Below are 26,162 nucleotides of genomic sequence, written 5' to 3'. Positions count from 1 at the left end.
CTCTCACCCACACACACACACACACACACACACACACTATCCACTAATGTTCCTGCTTCACTGTTTATGAGAGCAGGTTGTATTTGAGAACACAGTTGAGTATCAGATCAGTTCAAGGACAGGGGATTTCTACATACCTGAGAGTGTCCAGTCTGCAGTGGGGATCCTCCAGTCTAGCAGAGAGCAGCTTCACTCCTGACTCTCCTGGGTGGTTGTAGGTCAGATCCAGTTCTTTGAGGTGGGAGGGGTTTGAGCTCAGAGCTGAAGCCAGAGAAGAACAACCTTCCTCTGTGACCAAACAACCAGACAGTCTGCAGAAAGGAGGGAGAAAGAGGAAAATGTGTTTGCACGTAGCAGACTTTACTGTAAAGAAAAATTAGGGATTACAAACCATGACACAGTAACCTTTTTATCTGGAAGTTTTTAACATTTTTTAAATATTCTTAACTTTTTTATGATAACACATGCCTATTGTCTTCTTGATGTAATTATTCCCAATGTTATTAAAAATTTGTAATAATCATTGGTAGTATTTTTGTTTCCATAGTAACAGATGAAAGTCTAAAGAATGTTTTGTACTTTATGGTTCATTTTCAACATCGCTATTTGTTATATTTATATTATTTTAATTTATAATTAGAAAGGAGAACTGCAGTCAACTCTACCCTTAAAGCATTAAGAAAATGGCTTTTGATGTGATATAAACTTTCCCACTTTGCTCTTTGGTCCCCACTGCCCTGATTCTCCAGTCTTGTTTCTTATGAGTTAGTCACTGTTTTTAACTGAGTTTTCAGTCACTGGTTAACGTGGAATAACCCAGCAGGTTTCTGTAAATGGTGAACCTCCTAAGCTTGTTCCTGCTATTCAGAGGTTACTTACATGTTGAAAAAAGACTAGTACTGTAATCTTCAGTTTCATCGTGTATCTCACATACCACTTTGTAAAATGACAGCTCACTACACTTTCCCCAAACCTTAAGAACCATTAGTATTTGTACAGCTCACTACACTTTCCCCAAACCCTTAAGATCCATTAGTATTTGTACAGCTCACTACACTGTCCCCAAACCTTAAGAACCATTAGTATTTGTACAGCTCACTACACTGTCCCCAAACCCTTAAGATCCATTAGTATTTGTACAGCTCACTACACTGTCCCCAAACCCTTAAGGTCCATTAGTATTTGTACAGCTCACTACACTGTCCCCAAACCCTTAAGATCCATTAGTATTTGTACAGCTCACTACACTGTCCCCAAACCCTTAAGGTCCATTAGTATTTGTACAGCTCACTACACTTTCCCCAAACCTTAAGAACCATTAGTATTTGTACAGCTCACTACACTTTCCCCAAACCTTAAGGTCCATTAGTATTTGTACAGCTCACTACACCGTCCCCAAACCCTTAAGGTCCATTAGTATTTGTACAGCTCACTACACCGTCCCCAAACCCTTAAGGTCCATTAGTATTTGTACAGCTCACTACACCGTCCCCAAACCCTTAAGGTCCATTAGTATTTGTACAGCTCACTACACCGTCCCCAAACCCTTAAGGTCCATTAGTATTTGTACAGCTCACTACACCGTCCCCAAACCCTTAAGGTCCATTAGTATTTGTACAGCTCACTACACCGTCCCCAAACCCTTAAGGTCCATTAGTATTTGTACAGCTCACTACACCGTCCCCAAACCCTTAAGGTCCATTAGTAATTGTACAGCTCACTACACCGTCCCCAAACCCTTAAGGTCCATTAGTAATTGTACAGCTCACTACACCGTCCCCAAACCCTTAAGGTCCATTAGTAATTGTACAGCTCACTACACCGTCCCCAAACCCTTAAGGTCCATTAGTAATTGTACAGCTCACTACACCGTCCCCAAACCCTTAAGGTCCATTAGTAATTGTACTGCTGTCTTTAGATGTTTATAAACGCTGTGTTGATCTGGGAATATATTTGTTGTTAACAATATAAAGAGGCTCTTACAGCACAAACTTAAACTGTGGACATCATCCCATTTGTACAGTGCAATGAAAGATTGATCTACCCTCCTTCTCCAATGTAGAATGATGTAAACATTGATGACTTGTGGCAATTAGATAAAATCTATTCTTCTGAGGTATTATCACAAACTCTACCTGTAGCATATGTCAGATATGAATAAAATAAACAAATAATACCTCTGCCCTAAATAATTTGTTTAACTAAACTAGATTTTCTTCAACTAAGCCCTTTTTCTGAAATCTTATATAAAAGACTGGTACATCTATATTTGGACTTTTAAAAATATGCATCACAGAAGATCACAGCATAAACTTTGCATTTCAACAATGAATTCACAGAAAGTTCACCTGAGAATCTCCAGTTTACAGTGTGAACTCTTCAGTCCTGCAGAGAGCCACTTCACACCTGAATCCTGCAGATCATTGTTAGACAGGTCGATTTCTCTCAGGCGGTTGTTTGTGAGTTGAAGAGCTGCACCCAAAATTTCACATGTCTGCTCTCCAAGATTACACAATGGCAGTCTGCAATGACAAAGATTTTACATTCAGTGAGGAATCTTTGAATGCATTAAGACCAAAATGCATTTAGATCATGATGCCTGAAAAACTAAAGTTATGTGGGTTTTTAAAGAAGATGAAATGAGTGTAGTTTGCTGTGCAATTATTGCATTCCTGCTGTACATTGTGTTGATCTTAAAAACATTTTCATAATACTGGTTAGAGTCAATAATCTTTTTTACCAACACAATCAAAGGAGTAGGGGTTAGTGGTTAGTAACAATCAGAGGTAGGGGTTTAGGGATTAGTTAGAGTCAATCTTTTTTAATGGCTTATTCAGAGGGGTAGGGGTTATTAACTTAATCAGAGGGGTAGGGGTTTAGGGGTTAGTAACTTAATCAGAGGGGTAGGGGTTAGTAACTTAATCAGAGGGGTAGGGGTTAGTAACTTAATCAGAGGGGTAGGGGTTAGTAACTTAACCCCTACCCCTCTGATTAAGTTACTAACCCCTGAACCCCTAACCCTCTGATTAAGTTACTAACCCCTAACCCCTACCCCTCTGATTAAGTTACTAACCCCTACCCCTCTGATTAAGTTACTAACCCCTACCCCTCTGATTAAGTTACTAACCCCTAAATCCCTACCCCTCTGATTAAGTTACTAACCCCTAACCCCCTAACCCTCTGATTACGTTACTAACCCCTAACCCCCTAACCCCTACCATCTGATTGTTACTATCCCCTAACCCCTACTCCTCTGATTGTTACTAACCCCTAACCCCCTAACCCCTACCCCTCTGATTGTTACTAACCCCTACTCCTCTGATTAAGTTACTAACCCCTACCCCTCTGATTACGTTACTAACCCCTAACCCTCTGATTAAGTTAATAATCAGAGGGGTAGGGGTTAGTAACTTAATCAGAGGGGTAGGGGTTATTAACTTAATCAGAGGGTTAGGGGTTCAGGGGTTAGTAACTTAATCAGAGGGGTAGGGGTTTAGGGGTTAGTAACTTAATCAGAGGGGTAGGGGTTAGTAACTTAATCAGAGGGGTAGGGGTTTAGGGGTTAGTAACTTAATCAGAGGGGTAGGGGTTAGTAACTTAATCAGAGGGGTAGGGGTTATTAACTTAATCAGAGGGGTAGGGGTTAGTAACTTAACCCCTACCCCTCTGATTAAGTTACTAACCCCTACCCCTCTGATTAAGTTACTAACCCCTAAACCCCTACCCCTCTGATTAAGTTACTAACCCCTGAACCCCTAACCCTCTGATTAAGTTAATAACCCCTAACCCTCTGATTAAGTTAATAACCCCTACCCCTCTGATTAAGTTACTAACCCCTACCCCTCTGATTATTAACTTAATCAGAGGGTTAGGGGTTAGTAACGTAATCAGAGGGGTAGGGGTTAGTAACAATCAGAGGGGTAGGGGTTAGGGGGTTAGGGGTTAGTAACTTAATCAGAGGGTTAGGGGGTTAGAGGTTAGTAACTTAATCAGAGGGTTAGGGGGTTAGGGGTTAGTAACTTAATCAGAGGGTTAGGGGTTAGTAAAAATCAGAGGGGTAGGGGTTAGGGGGTTAGGGGTTAGTAACTTAATCAGAGGGTTAGGGGTTAGTAACAATCAGAGGAGTAGGGGTTAGGGGTTAGTAACAATCAGATGGTAGGGGTTAGGGGGTTAGGGGTTAGTAACTTAATCAGAGGGTTAGGGGGTTAGGGGTTAGTAACTTAATCAGAGGGGTAGGGATTTAGGGGTTAGTAACTTAATCAGAGGGGTAGGGGTTAGTAACTTAATCAGAGGGGTAGGGGTTAGTAACTTAATCAGAGGAGTAGGGGTTAGGGGTTAGTAACAATCAGAGGGGTAGGGGTTAGGGGGTTAGGGTTTAGTAACTTAATCAGAGGGTTAGGGGTTAGTAACTTAATCAGAGGAGTAGGGGTTCAGGGGTTAGTAACTTAATCAGAGGGGTAGGGGTTTAGGGGTTAGTAACTTAATCAGAGGGGTAGGGGTTAGTAACTTAATCAGAGGGTTAGGAGTTAGTAACGTAATCAGAGGGGTAGGGGTTAGTAACTTAATCAGAGGAGTAGGGGTTAGGGGTTAGTAACAATCAGAGGGGTAGGGGTTAGGGGGTTAGGGGTTAGTAACGTAATCAGAGGGTTAGGGGTTAGTAACGTAATCAGAGGGGTAGGGGTTAGTAACTTAATCAGAGGGGTAGGGGTTAGGGGTTAGTAACTTAATCAGAGGAGTAGGGGTTTAGGGGTTAGTAACTTAATCAGAGGGGTAGGGGTTAGTAACGTAATCAGAGGGGTAGGGGTTAGTAACTTAATCAGAGGAGTAGGGGTTAGTAACAATCAGAGGGGTAGGGGTTAGGGGGTTAGGGGTTAGTAACTTAATCAGAGGGGTAGGGGTTAGGGGTTTAGGGGTTAGTAACTTAATCAGAGGGGTAGGGGTTAGTAACTTAATCAGAGGGGTAGGGGTTAGGGGTTTAGGGGTTAGTAACAATCAGAGGGGTAGGGGTTAGTAACTTAATCATAGGGGTAGGGGTTAGTAACTTAATCAGAGGGGTAGGAGTTAGGGGTTAGTAACTTAATCAGAGGGGTAGGGGTTAGTAACTTAATCAGAGGGGTAGGGGTTAGTAACTTAATCAGAGGGGTAGGGGTTATTAACTTAATCAGAGGGTTAGGGGTTAGTAACTGAATCAGAGGAGTAGGGGTTAGGGGTTAGTAACAATCAGAGGGGTAGGGGTTAGGGGGTTAGGGGTTAGTAACTTAATCAGAGGGTTAGGGGTTTAGGGGTTAGTAACTTAATCAGAGGGTTAGGGGTTAGGGGGTTGGGGTTAGTAACTTAATCAGAGGGTTAGGGGTTAGTAACAATCAGAGGAGTAGGGGTTAGGGGTTAGTAACAATCAGAGGAGTAGGGGTTAGGGGTTAGTAACAATCAGATGGGTAGGGGTTAGGGGGTTAGGGGTTAGTAACTTAATCAGAGGGTTAGGGGGTTAGGGGTTAGTAACTTAATCAGAGGAGTAGGGGTTCAGGGGTTAGTAACTTAATCAGAGGAGTAGGGGTTCAGGGGTTAGTAACTTAATCAGAGGGGTAGGGGTTTAGGGGTTAGTAACTTAATCAGAGGGGTAGGGGTTAGTAACTTAATCAGAGAGTTAGGGGTTAGTAACGTAATCAGAGGGGTAGGGGTTAGTAACTTAATCAGAGGGGTAGGGGTTAGGGGTTAGGGGTTAGTAACTTAATCAGAGGGGTAGGGGTTAGGGGTTTAGGGGTTAGTAACTTAATCAGAGGGGTAGGGGTTAGTAACTTAATCAGAGGGGTAGGGGTTAGGGGTTAGTAACTTAATCAGAGGGGTAGGGGTTAGGGGTTTAGGGGTTAGTAACTTAATCAGAGGGGTAGGGGTTAGTAACTTAATCAGAGGGGTAGGGGTTAGGGGTTTAGGGGTTAGTAACAATCAATCAGAGGGGTAGGGGTTAGTAACTTAATCATAGGGGTAGGGGTTAGTAACTTAATCAGAGGGGTAGGAGTTAGGGGTTAGTAACTTAATCAGAGGGGTAGGGGTTAGGGGTTTAGGGGTTAGTAACTTAATCAGAGGGCAGAACAAAGGGGCTGCAGCATCGGCCCTGTTCTTGTCTTCTCCAGTTTAGTGTCTCACCTGAGAATCTCCAGTTTACAGTGTGAACTCTTCAGTGCAGCAGAGAGCTGCTCCACTCCTGAATCCTGAAAGTCACAATTTCTGAGGTGCAGTTCTCTCAGGAAGGACTTGGCTGATGTCAGAACAGAGGAGAGACTTTTACTGCTGTCTGTTGTGAGGTTACAGCCTGTAAGACTGCAAAGACACAGAAAATAAAGCCCAGTATTAAAACAGCATGAAATCAAGGCTCACAGAAATAACAAACAACATTCTGTTAACAATAATTATTCATTAATTGCTATTTTTACATGAATTAACATATCTGGAGACTAAACAATACAGTGATAAAAATAAATTATGAAAAATTATGAAAAAGCTGTCAGAATCTGGTGAAAGTAAAATGTGTCAGAGCAGCTGTAGCACATTAATTCATGAAGGAGGGGAGGGGATTCTCACTTGAACACAAGAAAAAGATCCAAAAGCCCCGATCACCTAAATACATCACTTCATAAAGATAACTGTTTTACTGTGAATACGTCACTTCATAAAGATATAACTGTTTTACTGTGAATAAGTCACTTCACAAAGATTTTACTGTGAACACGTCACTTCATAAAGATATAACTGTTTTACTGTGAATATATCACTTCATAAGGATGTAACTGTTTTACTGTGAACATGTCACTTCACAAAGATATAACTGTTGTACTGTGAATACGTCACTTCAGAAGTAACTTAATCAGATGGGTAGGGGTTTAGGGGTTAGTAACTTAATCAGAGGGGTAGGGGTTAGTAAGTTAATCAGAGGGTTAGGGGTTTGTAACGTAATCAGAGGGGTAGGGGTTAGTAACTTAATCAGAGGGGTAGGGGTTAGGGGTTAGTAACTTAATCAGAGGGTTAGGGGGTTAGGGGTTAGTAACTTAATCAGAGGGTTAGGGGTTAGTAACTTAATCAGAGGGGTATGGGTTAGTAACTTAATCAGAGGGGTAGGGGTTTAGGGGTTAGTAACTTAATCAGAGGGGTAGGGGTTAGGGGGTTAGGGGTTAGTAACTTAATCAGAGGGTTAGGGGGTTAGGGGTTAGTAACTTAATCAGAGGGTTAGGGGTTAGTAACTTAATCAGAGGGGTAGGGGTTAGTAACTTAATCAGAGGGGTAGGGGTTAGTAACTTAATCAGAGGGGTAGGGGTTAGGGGTTAGTAACTTAATCAGAGGGGTAGGGGTTAGGGGTTTAGGGGTTAGTAACTTAATCAGAGGGGTAGGGGTTAGGGGTTACTAAAAATCAGAGGGGTAGGGGTTAGGGGGTTAGGGGTTAGTAACTTAATCAGAGGGGTAGGGGTTAGGGGTTAGTAACAATCAGAGGAGTAGGGGTTAGGGGTTAGTAACAATCAGAGGGGTAGGGGTTAGGGGTTAGTAACAATCAGAGGGGTAGGGGTTAAGTGGTTAGGGGTTAGTAACTTAATCAGAGGGGTAGGGGTTAGTAACTTAATCAGAGGGGTAGGGGTTAGGGGTTACTAAAAATCAGAGGGGTAGGGGTTAGGGGGTTAGGGGTTAGTAACTTAATCAGAGGGGTAGGGGTTAGGGGTTAGTAACACAGAGGAGTAGGGGTTAGGGGTTAGTAACTTAATCAGAGGGGTAGGGGTTAGGGGTTAGTAACAATCAGAGGAGTAGGGGTTAGGGGTTAGTAACAATCAGAGGGGTAGGGGTTAGGGGGTTAGGGGTTAGTAACTTAATCAGAGGGTTAGGGGGTTAGGGGTTAGTAACTTAATCAGAGGGTTAGGGGGTTAGGGGTTAGTAACTTAATCAGAGGGTTAGGGGTTAGTAACTTAATCAGAGGGTTAGGGGTTAGTAACTTAATCAGAGGGTTAGGGGTTAGTAACTTAATCAGAGGGTTAGGGGTTAGTAACTTAATCAGAGGGGTAGGGGTTAGTAACTTAATCAGAGGGGTAGGGGTTAGTAACTTAATCAGAGGGTTAGGGGTTAGGGGTTTAGGGGTTAGTAACTTAATCAGAGGGGTAGGGGTTAGTAACTTAATCAGAGGGGTAGGGGTTAGTAACTTAATCAGAGGGGTAGGGGTTAGTAACTTAATCAGAGGGGTAGGGGTTAGTAACTTAATCAGAGGGGTAGGGGTTTAGGGGTTAGTAACTTAATCATAGGGCAGAACAAAGGGGCTGCAGCATCGGCCCTGTTCTTGTCTTCTCCAGTTTAGTGTCTCACCTGAGAATCTCCAGTTTACAGTGTGAACTCTTCAGTGCAGCAGAGAGCTGCTCCACTCCTGAATCCTGAAAGTCACAATTTCTGAGGTGCAGTTCTCTCAGGAAGGACTTGGCTGATGTCAGAACAGAGGAGAGACTTTTACTGCTGTCTGTTGTGAGGTTACAGCCTGTAAGACTGCAAAGACACAGAAAATAAAGCCCAGTATTAAAACAGCATGAAATCAAGGCTCACAGAAATAACAAACAACATTCTGTTAACAATAATTATTCATTAATTGCTATTTTTACATGAATTAACATATCTGGAGACTAAACAATACAGTGATAAAAATAAATTATGAAAAATTATGAAAAAGCTGTCAGAATCTGGTGAAAGTAAAATGTGTCAGAGCAGCTGTAGCACATTAATTCATGAAGGAGGGGAGGTGCTTCTCACTTGAACACAAGAAAAAGATCCAAAAGCCCCGATCACCTAAATACATCACTTCACAAAGATATAACTGTTTTACTGTGAACACGTCACTTCACAAAGATATAATTGTTTTACTTTGAACACGTCACTTCATAAAGATATAACTGTTTTACTGTGAACACGTCACTTCACAAAGGTATAACTGTTTTACTGTGAATACATCACTTCAGGATATAAGGCGTGGAGGAGGACGCACAGACTTCCTCGACAAGGACGAACATTTAATTGAAACATACACAATGGCACTCACATGTATTACAAACAAGGAACATGAAACTGTTAACAAAAAACGGACACGATAAACGGGAAAACATAACACTAATATTTAACATTAATATGCTACATTAACAATGACCAACGATACTGCACACACTAACAAGGGTTTAAATACACAGACAAAACAAGGTGCAGGTGTGTGCAGGCGTGGCCACAAACATCCTCCCAAGTCACATGGCGGGCCAAACCCCGTGAATTGTGGGAGGCGAACGTTCCGTGACAAAATACATGTGCTCTCCTGAGCGTTTCCAGTTTACAGTGTCTCACCTGAGCATCTCCAGTCTACAGCGTCTCACCTGAGCGTCTCCAGTTTACAGTGTCTCACCTGAGCGTCTCCAGTTTACAGTGTGAACTCTTCAGCCCATCAGAAAGCAGCTTCACTCCTTCATCTTCCAGGGTGCTGATATTGATACTCAGTTCTCTCAGGGGGGAGTTTGATGATGCCAAAGTGGAACATACAGTTTTACACAAATCTGTGTCCAGACTACAGTTACCTAGTCTGCAAATACAGAGGAAACAAAGCACATTTAACACAGTGTGAGACATCAAACTGCACAGAAATGGTTTGAACAGCTTGAGAAAGAAAACAAGAAAACAAGCAAGTCAGTCTAACCAAACTAGTGGCAGATACTGAATAAAAAGACTTGCAGTTAATGAACATTTACAACATTAATATCTAATACCTGTTATTACCTGCTATTCACTTTATGTTATATAAATACAATCAGTATAAGACAGCTACAGAGAACTAGAACTAGACAGAACTAATCAATGTCTGAAACAGTCTGGAGCAGGTGTGTTAGAGACTCAGGATTTACAATAATTAGAGCTGTAATATTAATTAATGAATCAACAAACCTTGGGTAAGTCATTAAAGTATTACTACACAAACAAGATTAGAACAGCGATGTGACTCCTTACAAGGAATTAAACATGAAGTAACAGCTAAAATTATGAGATAACTAAGATATAGGGACAGAATTTAGTGATCAGATCACATTCAGATTTCACTCTACCACATGAAATGCAAGTCATAAACAACCAAGACACACTGTAATCTGATCATTGAAACCACAGTCAGAAGTGGTCAGAGACGGATGTTGATCGCATTTGATACAAGTGAAAGTCTCTGTATCTGCGTACAACTACACAAGTGGAAACCCATCTGCTGGCTGACTGCAGAAATTACATCTGCTGCCAGTCAAAGCTTCTCCTGCACTGAGGCAGATGGGACTGAATCACTTAACTGACAATTCACCAAGTAGTAAATTATCTAACCTAGCTAATGGTCAACATTAATCACAACATCCTGTTTCAGTTAGTGGTAACATCAGCAGCTAGTTAGGTCATTCTCATAAGTCCATTTATGTGGTTTAGTAGTATTAACACAAAAGTCAGCTGCTTAATTGTTTTTAGATATACATGCTTTTTCATGAACGTTTCTTAGTAACCACTTCTGCCCATCACAGGGCTGATCCTCTCAGGGGTCTGATCTGTCTGTAGGGCTACAGCTGGACACCTCGTTGCCAGTTGTAGATGGTTTCTGCCCATATCTGAGAGTGTATAATACACTGGTAATAGTCTGCAAGGAATCTTGTTTACCATGTAGGTTTCAGGAAGCAAAACAGAAATGATGTGTGGACTGGTGTGCTTTTAAAATATTAAAATAAGATCAAAGCACATCTGGTCACTCTGAGGACACATTTTAGTGAAAAGTGTAAACAGAATCCAGTCAAAGTGAATTCTGGTACAATCAGGAAATGAAACACTTTAATTTAAGGTGTAAACAGGCTATTTGTTTGCACAGTTGATGAAGGACCTCTGACCTAAATCTGGTTTCTCTGGAAACCTTGTGATCTCCCTTTCCATGTCTACGACCTCTATATCTTTAACTACAATACACTGTGTCATCCACGTACATACACGGGGTAAGGCAGGTATTGTAGAAAGAGCAGAGAGAGAACTTCCTGTGTTTAACTTCGGTAGTGGTAAATTACAGTGGGTGTAATTAGCTTCATTAAAGACTCCACTTAATATTAATAGTAAAGTGGCTAAAGTTTGGTGTGATAAACTGAAGTTAGTAGCAGTCAGTAATCCTAGCAAAGTGAACCTAACTGAATCATAACCCTGACTGTACATTCATAATCACATACCTCCCACTAACACTCATTAAGACTAGTTTTAATTCACAGTTACATACCCCCATTAACACTCATTAAGACTAGTTTTAATTCTGAGTCACACACCCCCATTAACACTCATTAGGACTAGTTTTAATTCACAGTCACATACCCCCATTAACATTCATTAGGACTAGTTTAAATTCACAGTCACACACCTCCCATTAACACTCATTAGGACTAGTTTTAATTCACAGTCACATACCTCCCATTAACACTCATTAGGACTAGTTTTAATTCTGAGTCACATACCTCCCATTAACACTCATTAGGACTAGTTTTAATTCTGAGTCACACACCCCCATTAACATTCATTAGGACTAGTTTTAATTCACAGTCACATACCTCCCATTAACACTCATTAGGACTAGTTTTAATTCTGAGTCACATACCCCCATTAACACTCATTAGGACTAGTTTTAATTCTGAGTCACACACCCCCATTTAACACTCATTAGGACTAGTTTTAATTCACAGTCACATACCCCCATAAACATTCATTAGGACTAGTTTTAATTCACAGCCACATACCCCCATTAACACTAATTAGGACTAGTTTTAATTCACAGTCACATATGTCCCATTAACACTCATTAGGACTAGTTTTAATTCACAGTCACATATGTCCCATTAACACTCATTAGGACTAGTTTTAATTCACAGCCACATACCCCCATTAACACTCATTAGGACTAGTTTTAATTCACAGTCACATACCCCCATTAACACTCATTAGGACTAGTTTTAATTCACAGCCACATACCCCCATTAACACTCATTAGGACTAGTTTTAATTCACAGTCACATACCCCCATTAACACTCATTAGGACTAGGAGTGGACAAAAAGAGGTTAAGGTCAATGTTTTATGTAAATTAAGTGGTATTTTCATATTGAAATATATTAAATATTTTTGCTGGTTCTACACCACCTGGTGGTGTGTTGTGGTGTGTGTGAGTTGAGGGAATACTGGACAATATGGAGGGACCCCAAATAAATGATCCAGTGTATCAACTCTAAAGCTGCGTGGCATCTTCCTTGTGAGGGTGAATGAAACATTTAGCCATCAGTACTCAATTACTAATATAAATTATTGAATAAATAATAGTTAAACACTCACAGAGCCTTCCTGCAGTTTGCAGCAGCTGGGATCAGCCTCCTGTAACCCTCCTGTGATGTGTTGTATTTCTCCAAGTCCAACTCCTCCAGCACCTCCTCTGAGGTCAGAAGCATGCAGGCTAGTGCTGAACACTGTCCAGGAGAGAGCTCCTGTCCTGAGTGTTTCTCTGATCGTAGATACTCCTGAATCTTTCTGGTGAGAGACTGGTCCTTCATTTCAGACAGACAGAGGAACAGGTTGATGGATCTCTCAGTGGGGAGGCGCCCTTTTTGTATTTTGCCTTTGATGTACTGGACTGTGTCCCTGATGCTCTCTGGTCTCCTCCGTGTGTGTGTCAGGAGGCCTTGTAGGAGACTCTGATTGGACTCCAGTGAGATTCCCAGCAAGAAACGGACAAAAAGGTCCAGGTGTCCATTCTGACTCTCTAAGGCTTTACGCACTGCTGCCTTCAGTAGGTCATGGAGAGGAACATTCTTAGACCACATGTTATTGTTTATTACTTGTTTATTACCTGTTATTATTACATCAGACTCATTAGAATCATCAGACTCATTAGAATCATCAGAAACATCAGACTCATTAGAATCATTAGAATCATCAGAATAATCAAAATAATCAGAATCATGGGAATCATAAATCGACTGAGGTCCAGGAAGAGATCTGCTCCTTCTACGCAGAAAGATCTTCAGTACCTCCATATCCTTTTCCACATAGCAGTGAAACACATAGAAAGCAGCCAGGAACTCCTGAAAGCTCAGATGTACAAAGCAGTAGATCTTCCTCTGGTATAGCACAGATTCCTCCCTAAAGATCTCAGTGCAGATCCCAGAGTACACGGAGGCCTCAGTGACACCAATGCCACACTCGCTCAGGTCTTCTTCATAGAACATCACGTTTCCCTTCATCAGCTGTTTGAAAGCCAGTTCAGCCAGTTTCAGAATCATGGACCTGTTGGATTCCAGATGTTTCTTTTGATCTCTTTCATTTTTCCCCTCATACTTCTCATGCTTCATGTTGATCTGAGTGTGCAGGAACTGTATGTACATCTCAGTCAGAGTTTTAGGGATTTCTGTATCAGTTTGTTTTAGTATTTCCTGAAGCACAGCGGCTGAGATCCAACAGAAGACTGGTATGTGACACATGATGTGGAGGCTCTTTGCTGTCTTTATGTGTGAGATGATTTTCTCAGCTTGGTCTTGGTCACTGATTCTCTTCCTGAAGTACTCCTCCTTCTGTGGGTCCATGAATCCCTGAATTTCTGTCACACGGTTGATGTACTGAGGAAGGATTTGATTGGCTGCTACTGGTCGGGAGGTTATCCAGATGAGAGCAGAGGGAAGCAGCTCTCCTTTGATGAGGTTTGACATCAGCGCACCCACTGATGATGTCATTCTTATGTCAGACACTTTATGACACTGGGGAAGGTTCAGTTGAATTCTGCTTTCATCCAGGCCATCAAAGATGAACACAACTTTGCGCACATCATATATCTTTGGGTCCAGGTCTTTTATCTCAGGGTGGAAGTCACACAGGAGTCTATGCAGACTGTACTGGTCATCTTTAACCAGGTTCAGCTCGCGGAATGGAAGCACAAACATGAAATCTACATCCTGATTGGCTTTTCCCTCGGCCCAGTCCAGAATGAACTTCTGCACTGAGACAGTTTTCCCAATGCCTGCAATGCCTTTGGTCAGAACAGTTCTGAGCTTTGGCACTTCTGGGCCTTTATCTTCTTTTGGTTCTGTGTGTCTGACACCTTCAGCCATCACAGCTCTGATCTTCTCTTCCTTCATGTCTCCTTCAGGACCTTGTACAGGTTTAAAGATGTCTGAGCAGTAGATTGGAGTGTCTTGTACCAGCTGTTTCCTGAGTGTTTTCTCCATCTGTAAAACCTCATGTTCTTCATTCACTCCTTCACTCTCTCCCTCTAAGATGTAGAGTTGTGTGTAAACCCTGTTCAGGAGGGTTTTATTCTCTTGTGATTTGATTCCCTCAAATAAACTCTCATACTTGTTCTTCATGCTGGTTTTGTGTGTGTGTAAGACTCTGTGTAGGACATCATCCACTGGTGTGCGAGAGTCCTGCTGTATGGACTCTTCCTTGTCTTTGTGTGGATGTAGAACAGGATGAGTTCTTCTGTAGACACATACAGCCAAAATGTCAGTAATGAAACTACTGTATAATAAAGTACTAATGAAAACATTAACAGACTTGTGTGCTGAAATAAATGAACTTGGATAGTGATGGAGAACTGGGCATTAATGAGGAACAGACTGATACACAGCAGAGTGGGAGACACACCATGAGATTTATACTGTACAGTAACACTCAGGAGTCAGAGGTGGGTGGGGCTAGAGGTGGGCGGGGCTATAGGTTAGTAGGATGTAACTGACATTATAAGGACAATTCCTAATAACAGGAAAAACGGGTCATAATACACACGGTGTCATATGACAAAAACAAACACTGTTAGAACAAGCAAAACAAGAAGAAACAGTCAGAAATGATGGAACAATGTTAACAATCACTAGAGAAAACATTAGCAAGAGTCTGACATGTACAGATAGATAGATAGATAGATAGATAGATAGATAGATAGATAGATAGATAGATAGATAGATAGATAGATAGATAGATAGATGAGTAACAATACTATACATATGCAGACATGCAAATTAATGATACTATACACACAATCAGTAATGAAACACTATATATACAGACATGTAATCAGACTACACACACACACACACACACACCAGAGTTGAGACTACACACATACTTACATGAGGTCAATGAGGAGACTATATATACACACAGACAGATATGAGGTCAGTTTACTAATTACCTCAAAAACTGTTTAGAGGGACAAATTTAAGGGCAAAACTAAAAGTGAGCATGTCACTAGAAACCCCAAAACTATTGCTAAACAGCATTCACCAAAAATCAAAAATGATTATAGACAGAATCTAGTAGCACTATGTAAAGGGAATACTATGTGCTTCAGTGATTCACATACATTCAGCACTATCCTGTTCCCTAGGAAGAATGTTTATGTAAGCAAAGAACTTTAAGGGAGTGAGACCGTAGATTAGATAAGCAGGAAGATGTCTCTCGTTTTATTGCCTGCAATTGCTTTATTGCCTGCCATTGCTTTATTGCCTGCAATTAAGGGATGACAGTCAAGCAAGATTCTTACCAGCCGGCCTGAAAGAGATAAGCAACGCTTAAAGCTGAATGGTATATGAGCCATAGCAACAAGAGGCAGGAAGTCTGTGATTGGTCAAGGCATACAGTTAGAATTGTATATCAAGCAATGCTCTGTATGACTCGGGGCTTCTCTTGGTAGTGAGCCCCACACTCTGTGGAATCTTTCTTTTCTATTAAAACCTTTTTTACTTATTATCCACATCTGACTCCCCGTTTCATTGAATTTCCACCACACACTACATCTACAGCACTCTCACCTGGGGTCAGTCAGAGTCTAGTAGCACTACATCTACTGCACTGTCTCACCTGGGGTCAGTCAGTCTAGTAGCGCTACATCTACTGCACTGAGTCACCTAGGGTCAGAGTCTGTTAGCACTACATCTACTACACTGTCTCACCTGGGGTCAGTCAGTCTAGTAGCGCTACATCTACTACACTGTCTCACCTGGGGTCAGTCAGTCTAGTAGCGCTACATCTACTACACTGTCTCACCTGGGGTCAGTCAGAGTCTAGTAGCACTACATCTACAGCACTGTCTCACCTGGGGTCAGTCAGAGTCTAGTAGCACTATATCTGCGTATGAGATTAATGCTATTTGGCAGGTTTGCAGGAACAATCAACCTGGTGAAATACCAAACCTCTTGATAGCTTAACAGATGCACTACTGATTTCTGAGAGTAGTACAGGATAACGGTGCATGTTATGCTCCCTGCATGTGAGTTTAACTCATTTTACACACATACAAGGAACATTAAAACACATCCAGGCACCCTGGTTGGTTGTATAAAGTGTTAGACTTTGCACACTGCTTCAAGCTCTTCCAGGAAAAATTAGAATATATAATTTTATATTTATGGACTGATCAAGTAATGTGTATGTCACGGGACGTTTCTTGACTGCACGCACCTGCACGGGTTACCCTCATGTGTCTATTTAAACCTCTGCTAGTGTGTATTGTGTTGGTCATTGTTTGCTGAAGTCTGTTTAAACGTGTGTATATCCATTGTTCAATGTTGTGTAACCCGTGTCTAGTTAAATGTACCGTTATGTCTGTCGCTAATGTTGTGTGTGAGTACCACCATTGTTGTTCGTGTTTTATGTTAATAAATGTTTCACTCTGTCGAGGGAGTCTGTGCGTCCTGCTCCACGCCCATCAGCACTCGGGCCAGCAGCAACGTTACAGTATGATTTAGTATTAGAATTTGATCAGAAAATGCATCCATTTTTATCCTCTCTTAGGAAAGTAGTCCAGGGACAGACAGCCTAGAGAAGTCAGTCTGCATTATGTTATTGTAACGATCCGAATGTCGCAGGACGCACAGACTCCGCCGACGTAGACAGACATTTATTGATAAAGACGAAGACAACGGCACTCACATTTAACGTACTCGATAAACACGAACATAGTGAAAACAGACATGAACACGTTTAACATTAACGCTGTGAATAATTGACCATGAACAATGACCAACAATCCCACACACACCAGCCTGGGTTTAAATACACAGACATAACGAGACTAAAGCAGGTGCAGGTGTGCGCAGGCGCGGTTACAAACACGATAAACAAACAAGACCCTCCCACTGCACACGTGACCAAACCACGTGACCTGCGGGAGGAGCGCGTTCCCTGACAGCTATCAAGGCGGCGCGATAGCACGCAGCGCCACTCCGGGTCCGATAATGGTGCTATTGTGCTACTTTTTTCCAGCATCTTAAACCACACATACATAGAAACAACCAACCTCCATAGCCTGCTACACTTAAGACATAATGTACAAACCTACCTGGACGACAGCGTGCTTCAGACGCTCTGTGAGCTCGGGTTGCTATGCGTACCAGGCCTGCAGACCACGGCGTCGCCTGAGTCCGGATACCGAAGGGGAGACACCGCAAGCGGTGTGCAAGGAAGCAGAAGCGGGGGAAGCGAGCTGGGGTCCGTGCTAGGCTAAAAGCTAATCCTAGCAGACCAGCTCTACCATCTCTATTCCTCTCTAATGTCTGCTCCTTGGATAATAAACTGGACTGCATCAAACTCCAGCAGACTACACAGCGAGAGTTCAGATATTGCTGTGTTTTAATCTTTACTGAAACGTGGCTCAGCGACAGTATTCCAGACGCCGCCATTCATCTGGAGGGATTAGTCTCAATCCGTGCCGATGGAGACAATGCGCTCTCCGGCAAAACACGCGGCGGAGGACTATGCATTTATATCAATGAGTCCTGGTGTAAAAACTCTGTGCTTGTCGTTACGTACTACTCACCGCTGGTGGACTTTGCTATTGTCAGATGCAGACCTTTTTATTTACCGCGGGAATTCACCGCCGTGTTTATAATCGCGCTGTACATTCCACCCAGCGCGAACACACGAGAGTTTCTGCAGGAGCTGTGTGGAGCGATTAGTGAACTGCAGAACGTTCATCCAGACGGACTGTTTATTGTCGCCGGAGATTTCAACCACACAAATCTGAAGTCAGCACTGCCTAAATTCCATCAACATGTGAACTTTGCAACAAGAGGAGCAAACGCGCTGGATCTCGTTTACACAAACATTTCCGGTGCGTACCGGGCGGAGCCCCGCGCCCACCTCGGATACTCTGATCACGTCTGTAATGTTGATCCCTGCATATAGACCGATCGTCAGACGCTCGAAACCGCTTCTGAAGCAGGTGAGAACCTGGCCAGCAGGAGCCATCTCTGCTCTTCAGGACTGTTTTGAGCAGACGACTTGGATCACGTTCAAGGAGGCTGCTACTGACGGTGGCAATGTTAACCTGGAAGAGTATACAGCATCAGTGACTGGCTACATCAGCAAGTGCATTGATGTTACTGTCTCCAAGACCATCACCACACGCCCCAACCAGAAGCCATGGATGACTGCTGAGGTGCGCATGCTACTGAGGACCCGTGACTCAGCCTTCAGAACAGGTGAGAGAGAGGCTCTCAGGAAAACAAGAGCCAAACTCACGTGCGATCAGGGAAGCAAAGCGTGCACACGCACAGAGGATCCATGGACACTTCAAAGACACTGGTGACACACGGCGCATGTGGGAGGGCATTCAGGCCATTACTAACTACAGGAAAACATCACCTTCTGCTGCAAAGTTGTTGCAGCAGAAAAGTCCATCCCTCCGCAAAGTGACCAGGTGCTGTGCCTGACGGTGGCTGATGTGAGGCGTACTCTGTGTGGAGTTAACCCACGGAAAGCTGCTGGACCAGACAACATCCTGGGTCGTGTGCTCAGAGAATGTGCTGACCAGCTTGCAGATGTCCTGACAGACATCTTCAATATCTCTCTGAGCTGCGCCGTGGTCCCAACATGCTTCAAAACCACCACCATCGTCCCCGTGCCCAAGAAGCCCACGGTGTCGTGTCTCAACGACTACCGTCCCATTGCACTCACATCCATCATCATGAAGTGCTTCGAGAGACTCGTCATGAGACACATCAAGACCCAGCTTCCCCCTTCTCTGGACCCCCTGCAGTTCGCGTACCGTTCCAACCGCTCTACAGATGATGCCATCTCTACCACACTTCATCTGGCACTCACACATCTGGATAAAAAGGGCACCTACGTAAGAATGCTGTTCATAGACTTCAGTTCAGCAATCAACACCATTGTTCCTTAGCATCTGATTGGAAAGTTGAGCTTACTGGGCTTGAACACCTCCCTCTGCAACTGGATCCTGGATTTCTTGACTGGTAGACCTCAATCAGTCCGGATTGGGAGCAGCACTTCCAACACCACCACACTGAGTACTGGTGCTCCCCAGGGCAGCGTACTCAGCCCTCTACTGTTCACACTGCTGACTCATGACTGTGCAGCGACGCACAGTTCGAATCCCATCAAGTTCGCCGATGACACGACCGTGGTGGGTCTCATCAACAAAGACAATGAGTCACCATACAGAGAGGAGGTGCGAGAACTGGTGAGCTGGTGTAAGGTCAACAACCTGTATCTGAATGTTGACAAGACAAAATAAATGGTTGTTGACTTCAGGAGAGCAAGGCGAGATCACTCCCCGCTTGCCATCAACAGCTCCTCAGTGGAGATCGTCAAGAACATCAAGTTCCTTGGTGTTCACATAGCGGAGAACCTCACCTGGATCCTGAACACCAGTTCCATCACCAAGAGAGCCCAGCAACATCTTTACTTCCTTCGGAAGCTGAGGGAAGCCCGTCACCCATCCTCACTACCTTCTACAGAGGTACTGTAGAAAGCATCCTGAGCAGCTGCATCATTACCTGGTTTGGGAAATGCACCGTCTTTGACCGCAAGACCAAAAGAATAGTGAGAACAGCTGAGAAGATCATTGGGGTCTCTCTTCCCTCCATCACGAACATCTACATAACACGCTGCATCCGGAAAGCCACCAACATTGTGAAAGACCCCACACACCCCTCACATGAACTGTTCACCCTTAGGCCATCTGTAAGAAGGTACTGCAGCATCCAGACCCGCACCTCCAGACTGTGCAACAGCTTCTTCCCAGAAGCCATTAGACTCCTGAACTCTGGTTAACTCCAATTCCAATTCAGATTCCAAAATCGGCACTTTTACACATACACACGCATTGTTTTGCATCGGACTAGTGCTGAAGTCAAGCCTCACACAAATAAACTATGCACTCCTGTTGCAGTCTTGCACATTATCCTACTTGCTGCTAGAGTACTGTACCAAACCAGCACTGTACTCTGAACTGTTCTGGCTGCTACCGGTGACTGCTATGTTCAGTGTAGCATGTGACTGACTCCTATGTACAACTCACTTTACATATTCCCAGTATTGCACTAAATAATTGCACTGTCTGCTCATTTTGTATTTGTCCTGTTCTGTATTTATTATTGTTTGTTTATTTAATGACATTTTTGCACTATATTGGACTGTTTGCACTTGTGTAGCATGTTGTCTGTTGCACTGTTGTTTTGTGTTGCACCATGGTCCTGGAGGAACATTGTCTCATTTTTGTTGTGTACTTGTATATAGCTGAAGTGACCAATAAAACCTCTCTGAACTTTGAGATGACATTTAGTGGTGATAGAGGTATTAACAGTAGGAGACATGTAACTCTGGGAAGGTATAACAGTAGGAGACATGTAACTCTGGGAAGGTATAACAGTCAGTCAGTGTCTCTCTTAGTTAGATGGTGTTTACTGTCTTGATCATCACCTGCTTGGTTCTCAGCTTTACTCTACTCACCCTCAGCACATGCACAAACCCACACACACACACGCATGTGCACACACAAATGTGCACAAACAAATGCACACAATCCCCCCCTCCACACACACTGAGTTCATCTGTGCTCAGTATGACTGCCTCACTCACTTGATCCTGAAATGTACACTAGTTTGTCTGCATTTTTCTTATTATTGAACTATAATACAACATTAACTTATTTATAACCTTAACTGTTCTTGTTCATTTTAGCAGTACACAGATGTTGTCCTTGCTACACACCAGACACTAAGAGATCAGACAGAGAGAGACTACCTGTACTACTCATCACTCATCTCTAGGTGATGTACCCTTGTAAACCATTTTCCATCTGTACATTTATATGTATTTTACTAACAGAACTGTTGTAAAGTTTATGCAGGTCTCCATGCCAATAAAATCTCATGAGGCTCCTCTGGTGTGTACAGTAGAGTGCAGGTTACACAACCCCAGCTGAGTGTTTAATAACACCTCACTGTGTCCTGTGTCCCTATTAGTTAAGGTATTTAAAGTACACACATCACTTAATGAGAACTCAACTCTTATTTTCCCACTATGTCATACATGTTGTCATTAACAGGAGGAGCTGTATAACTGGAATTGTTGACTGTCATCCTCACTCAGTAATCATCATTAACACACCTTACAAATGATCTTAAAACAGTAAAGATGGAGTAGACCTTACATTACTGACAGAACAGTACCCTCCACCCTTCCACACCTACAATAATGAAAGAACATGAGTGTGTGATGTGTCACTCACTTTGGGTCAGAGGGCACAGGTCCATTGCTGAATGCAGGAGGACGACCCATGGACCAATCACTCTTCAGAGACACACAGCTGGGTGCTGGAGACTCTGCTCTCTTTACCCTGATGAAGATGAGGAACTCACATCAATATATGATTAAAATATTTAAAACACAATCCATCTGTTACATGATGTCGAATATAAAACATATGTAAACACTGATATTAACAGGGTGGGAGAACAATACAAATGGTTATACTACAGATACACACACACACACACACACACACAACACAAAGGATCAGTGTGTGGATGATATACTACAGATACACACACGCACAAAGGATCAGTGTGTGGATGCTATACTACAGATACACATAAGAGCAGTGTGTGGGTGCTAAACTACACACACACACACACACACACACACACACACAAGCAGTGTGTGGGTGGAGGCCTACACACACACACACACAAACACACAAGCAGTGTTTGGGTGCTTTGGGTGCTATCCTACAGATAAATACACACAAAAAGGAGCTGTGTGTGGCTACTATAACACACACACACACACACACACACACACAGACAAAGGAGCACAGTGTGGATGATATACTACAGATACACACACACAAAGGAGCAGTGTGTGGATGCAATACTACAGATACACACACGAGCAGTGTGTGGGTGCTAAACTACACACACACACACACACACACACACACACAAGCAGTGTGTGGGTGGGCCTACACACACACACACACACAAGCAGTGTTTGGGTGCTTTGGGTGCTATCCTACAGATAAATACACACAAAAAGGAGCTGTGTGTGGCTACTATAACACACACACACACACACACACACACACAGACAAAGGAGCACAGTGTGGATGATATACTACAGATACACACACACAAAGGAGCAGTGTGTGGATGCAATACTACAGATACACACACGAGCAGTGTGTGGGTGCTAAACTACACACACACACACACACACACACACACACAAGCAGTGTGTGGGTGGGCCTACACACACACACACACACAAGCAGTCTGTGGGTGCTATCCTACAGATAAATACACACACAAAAAGGAGCCGTGTGTGGCTACTATAACACACACACACACACACACACACACACACACACACACACACACACACACACACACACAGACAAAGGAGCAGTGTGTGGATGATATACTACAGATACACACACACAAAGGAGCAGTGTGTGGATGCAATACTACAGATACACACACGAGCAGGGTGTGGGTGCTAAACTACACACACACACACACACAAGCAGTGTGTGGGTGGGCCTACACACACACACACACACCCACACACACACAAGCAGTCTGTGGGTGCTACCCTACAGATACAAACACACACAAAAAGGAGCTGTGTGTGGGTGCTATACCCCCCCCACACACACAAAGGAGCAGTGTGTGGGTGCGGGTCTACACACAGACATAAACGAGGAGTGTGTGGGTGCTATACTAGACACACACACACATACACACACACAAAAAGGAGTAGTGTGTGGATGCTATAGCAAACACACACACAAGCACACAAAAAGGATCCGTGTGTGGGTACTATAACACACACACACACAAACAAAGGAGCAGTGTGTGGATGCTATAGCAAACACACACACACACACACACACTCACACACACACAAGCAGTCTGTGGGTGCTATCCTACAGATACATACACACACAAAAAGGAGCCGTGTGTGGGTGCTATACCCCCCCCCCCCACACAAACACACAAAGAAGCAGTGTGTGGGTGCAGGTCTACACCCAGACATAAACGAGGAGTGTGTGGGTACTATACTACATACACACACACACACACACACACACACACACACAAAGGAGCAGTGTGTGGATGATATACAACAGATACACACACAAAGGAGCAGTGTGTGGATGCTACACTACAGATACACACACGAGCAGTGTATGGGTGCTAAACTACACACACACACACAGACACATACAAAGGAGCAGTTTGTGGGTGTTATAGCAAACAAACACACACACACACACACACACACACACACACACACACATACAAGCACACAAAAAGGAGCCGTGTGTGGGTACTATAACACACACACACACACAAACAAAGGAGCAGTGTGTGGATGCTATACTACAGATACACACGAGCAGAATCTGAAAGAATACGAGTGTGTAATGCGTCACTCACTTTGGGTCAGAGGGCACAGGTCCATTGCTGAATGCAGGAGGACGACCCATGGACCAATCACTCTTCATAGACACACAGCTGGGTGTTGGAGACTCTGCTCTCTTTACCCTGATGAAGATGAGGAACTCACATCAATATATGATTACAAAATTTAAAACACAATCCATCTGTTACATGATGTCGAATATAAAATATATGTAAACACTGATATTAACAGGGTGGGAGAACAATAAAAATGGTTATACTACAGATACACACACACACACACACACACAAAGCAGCAGTGTGTGGGTGCTATAGCAAACACGCACACAAGCACACAAAAAGGAGTCGTGTGTGGGTACTATAACACACACACACACACACACACACACACACACACACACACACACACACACACACACACACACACACACACAAAGGAGCAGTGTGTGGATGATATACTTCAGATGCACACACACAAAAGAGCAGTGTGTGGATGCTATACTACACACATACATAAGGGCAGTGTGTGGGTGTTATACTACAGCTGTGTGTCAGGAGTGTGTGCTGCATGTGGTTCCTTCACCACACCTGAAACAGTCGTGATGGCAGAATACTGAACACACTGTAATGGATTCAGTTCCTGTCATGGTACGGCCCACCACGTGCACTACTGACTGTTCACTACTGACTGTTCACTACTGACTGTTCATGGTGTTTGTAACCACGCCCCCTTCTTAGCACACACCTGCACTGGTTCATTGTGCCAGTTATGTATGTAGGTAAACCCTGTTGGTGTGAACTTCATTGTACATCATTATTCATGTTAGATATATACATACATATACATGTTAGTGTTAGTGTGTACTGTTAGATATATACATATACATGTTCATATACATATACATGTTAGTGTTAGTGTGCACTGTTAGATATATACATATACCCGGTTCATATACATATACATGTTAGTGTTGGTGTTAGTGTGCACTGTTAGGTATATACATATTTCCGGTTCATATACATACATATACATGTTAGTGTTAGTGTGCACTGTTAGTTATATACATATACCCGGTTCATATACATATACATGTTAGTGTTAGTGTGCACTGTTAGTTATATACATATACCCGGTTCATATACATATACATGTTAGTGTTAGTGTGCACTGTTAGTTATATACGTATACCCGGTTCATATACATATACATGTTAGTGTTAGTGTGCACTGTTAGTTATATACGTATACCCGGTTCATATACATATACATGTTAGTGTTAGTGTGCACTGTTAGATATATACATATACCCGGTTCATATACATATACACACACACACAAGCAGTGTGTAGGTGGAGGCCTACACACACACGAGCAGTGTTTGGGTGCTATCCTACAGATACATACACACACAAAAAGGAGCCGTGTGTGGGTACTATAACACACACACACACAGACAGACACACACACACAGACAAAGGAGCAGTGTGTGGGTGCTATACCCCCACACACACACACACACAAAGGAGCAGTGTGTGGATGCAATACTACAGATACACACACACACACAAGCACACAAAAAGGATCCGTGTGTGGGTACTATAACACACACACACACACACAAACAAAGGAGCAGTGTGTGGATGCTATACTACAGATACACACGAGCAGAATCTGAAAGAATACGAGTGTGTAATGCGTCACTCACTTTGGGTCAGAGGGCACAGGTCCATTGCTGAATGCAGGAGGACGACCCATGGACCAATCACTCTTCATAGACACACAGCTGGGTGTTGGAGACTCTGCTCTCTTTAACCTGATGAAGATGAGGAACTCACATCAATATATGATTAAAATATTTAAAACACAATCCATCTGTTACATGATGTCGAATATAAAATATATGTAAACACTGATATTAACAGGGTGGGAGAACAATAAAAATGGTTATACTACAGATACACACACACACAAAACACAAAGGCTCAGTGTGTGGATGATATACTACAGATACACACGCACAAAGGATCAGTGTGTGGATGCTATACTACAAATACACACACACACACAAAAAGGAGCTGTGTGTGGGTGCTACACTACAGATACACACACATGAGCAGTGTGTGGATGCTATACTACACACACAAGAGCAGTGTGTGGGTGCTAAACTACATATACACACACACACACACACAAGCAGTGTGTGGGTGGAGGCCTACACACACACACACACACACACACACACACACACACCTGTCCTTTAGCAACCTACACACACACACACACACACACACACACACACACACACACACACACACACACCAAACCTGTCCTTCAGCATCACAAACATACCAAAGACACACACACACACACTCACACACACCTGTCCTTTAGCAAC

The 26,162-nt window shown here is 43.0% G+C and overlaps 1 long non-coding RNA gene and 1 pseudogene across 2 annotated transcripts in view; one reads left to right on the top strand and one right to left on the bottom strand.

Annotated features, from left to right (window-relative positions):
- LOC113569361 (uncharacterized) overlaps window positions 1-26,162 on the bottom strand; it is a 43,610-nt pseudogene that overhangs the window by 12,325 nt on the left and 5,123 nt on the right. The window contains exons 6-15 of the transcript XR_014119419.1: window positions 25,473-25,580; window positions 23,783-23,890; window positions 21,574-21,681; window positions 15,170-15,187; window positions 12,384-14,519; window positions 9,410-9,583; window positions 8,338-8,511; window positions 6,145-6,318; window positions 2,349-2,522; window positions 138-311 (exon numbers count right to left, since the gene is read on the bottom strand). The product of XR_014119419.1 is annotated as an uncharacterized LOC113569361 (transcript). The remainder of the gene's footprint in view (window positions 1-137; window positions 312-2,348; window positions 2,523-6,144; window positions 6,319-8,337; window positions 8,512-9,409; window positions 9,584-12,383; window positions 14,520-15,169; window positions 15,188-21,573; window positions 21,682-23,782; window positions 23,891-25,472; window positions 25,581-26,162) is intronic.
- On the top strand, window positions 16,564-21,223 carry LOC145658981 (uncharacterized). The gene is made up of 2 exons (XR_014124903.1): window positions 16,564-20,670; window positions 20,704-21,223. It is a non-coding gene; the product is annotated as an uncharacterized LOC145658981 (long non-coding RNA).

This window comes from Electrophorus electricus, chromosome 1 (assembly GCF_041902795.1).
Source record: "Electrophorus electricus isolate QZ-2024a chromosome 1, ASM4190279v1, whole genome shotgun sequence".
NCBI lineage: Eukaryota > Metazoa > Chordata > Actinopteri > Gymnotiformes > Gymnotidae > Electrophorus > Electrophorus electricus.
The sequence above is the reverse complement of the archived record's forward strand: the minus strand, read 5'-3'. Positions and strand labels throughout refer to the sequence as shown.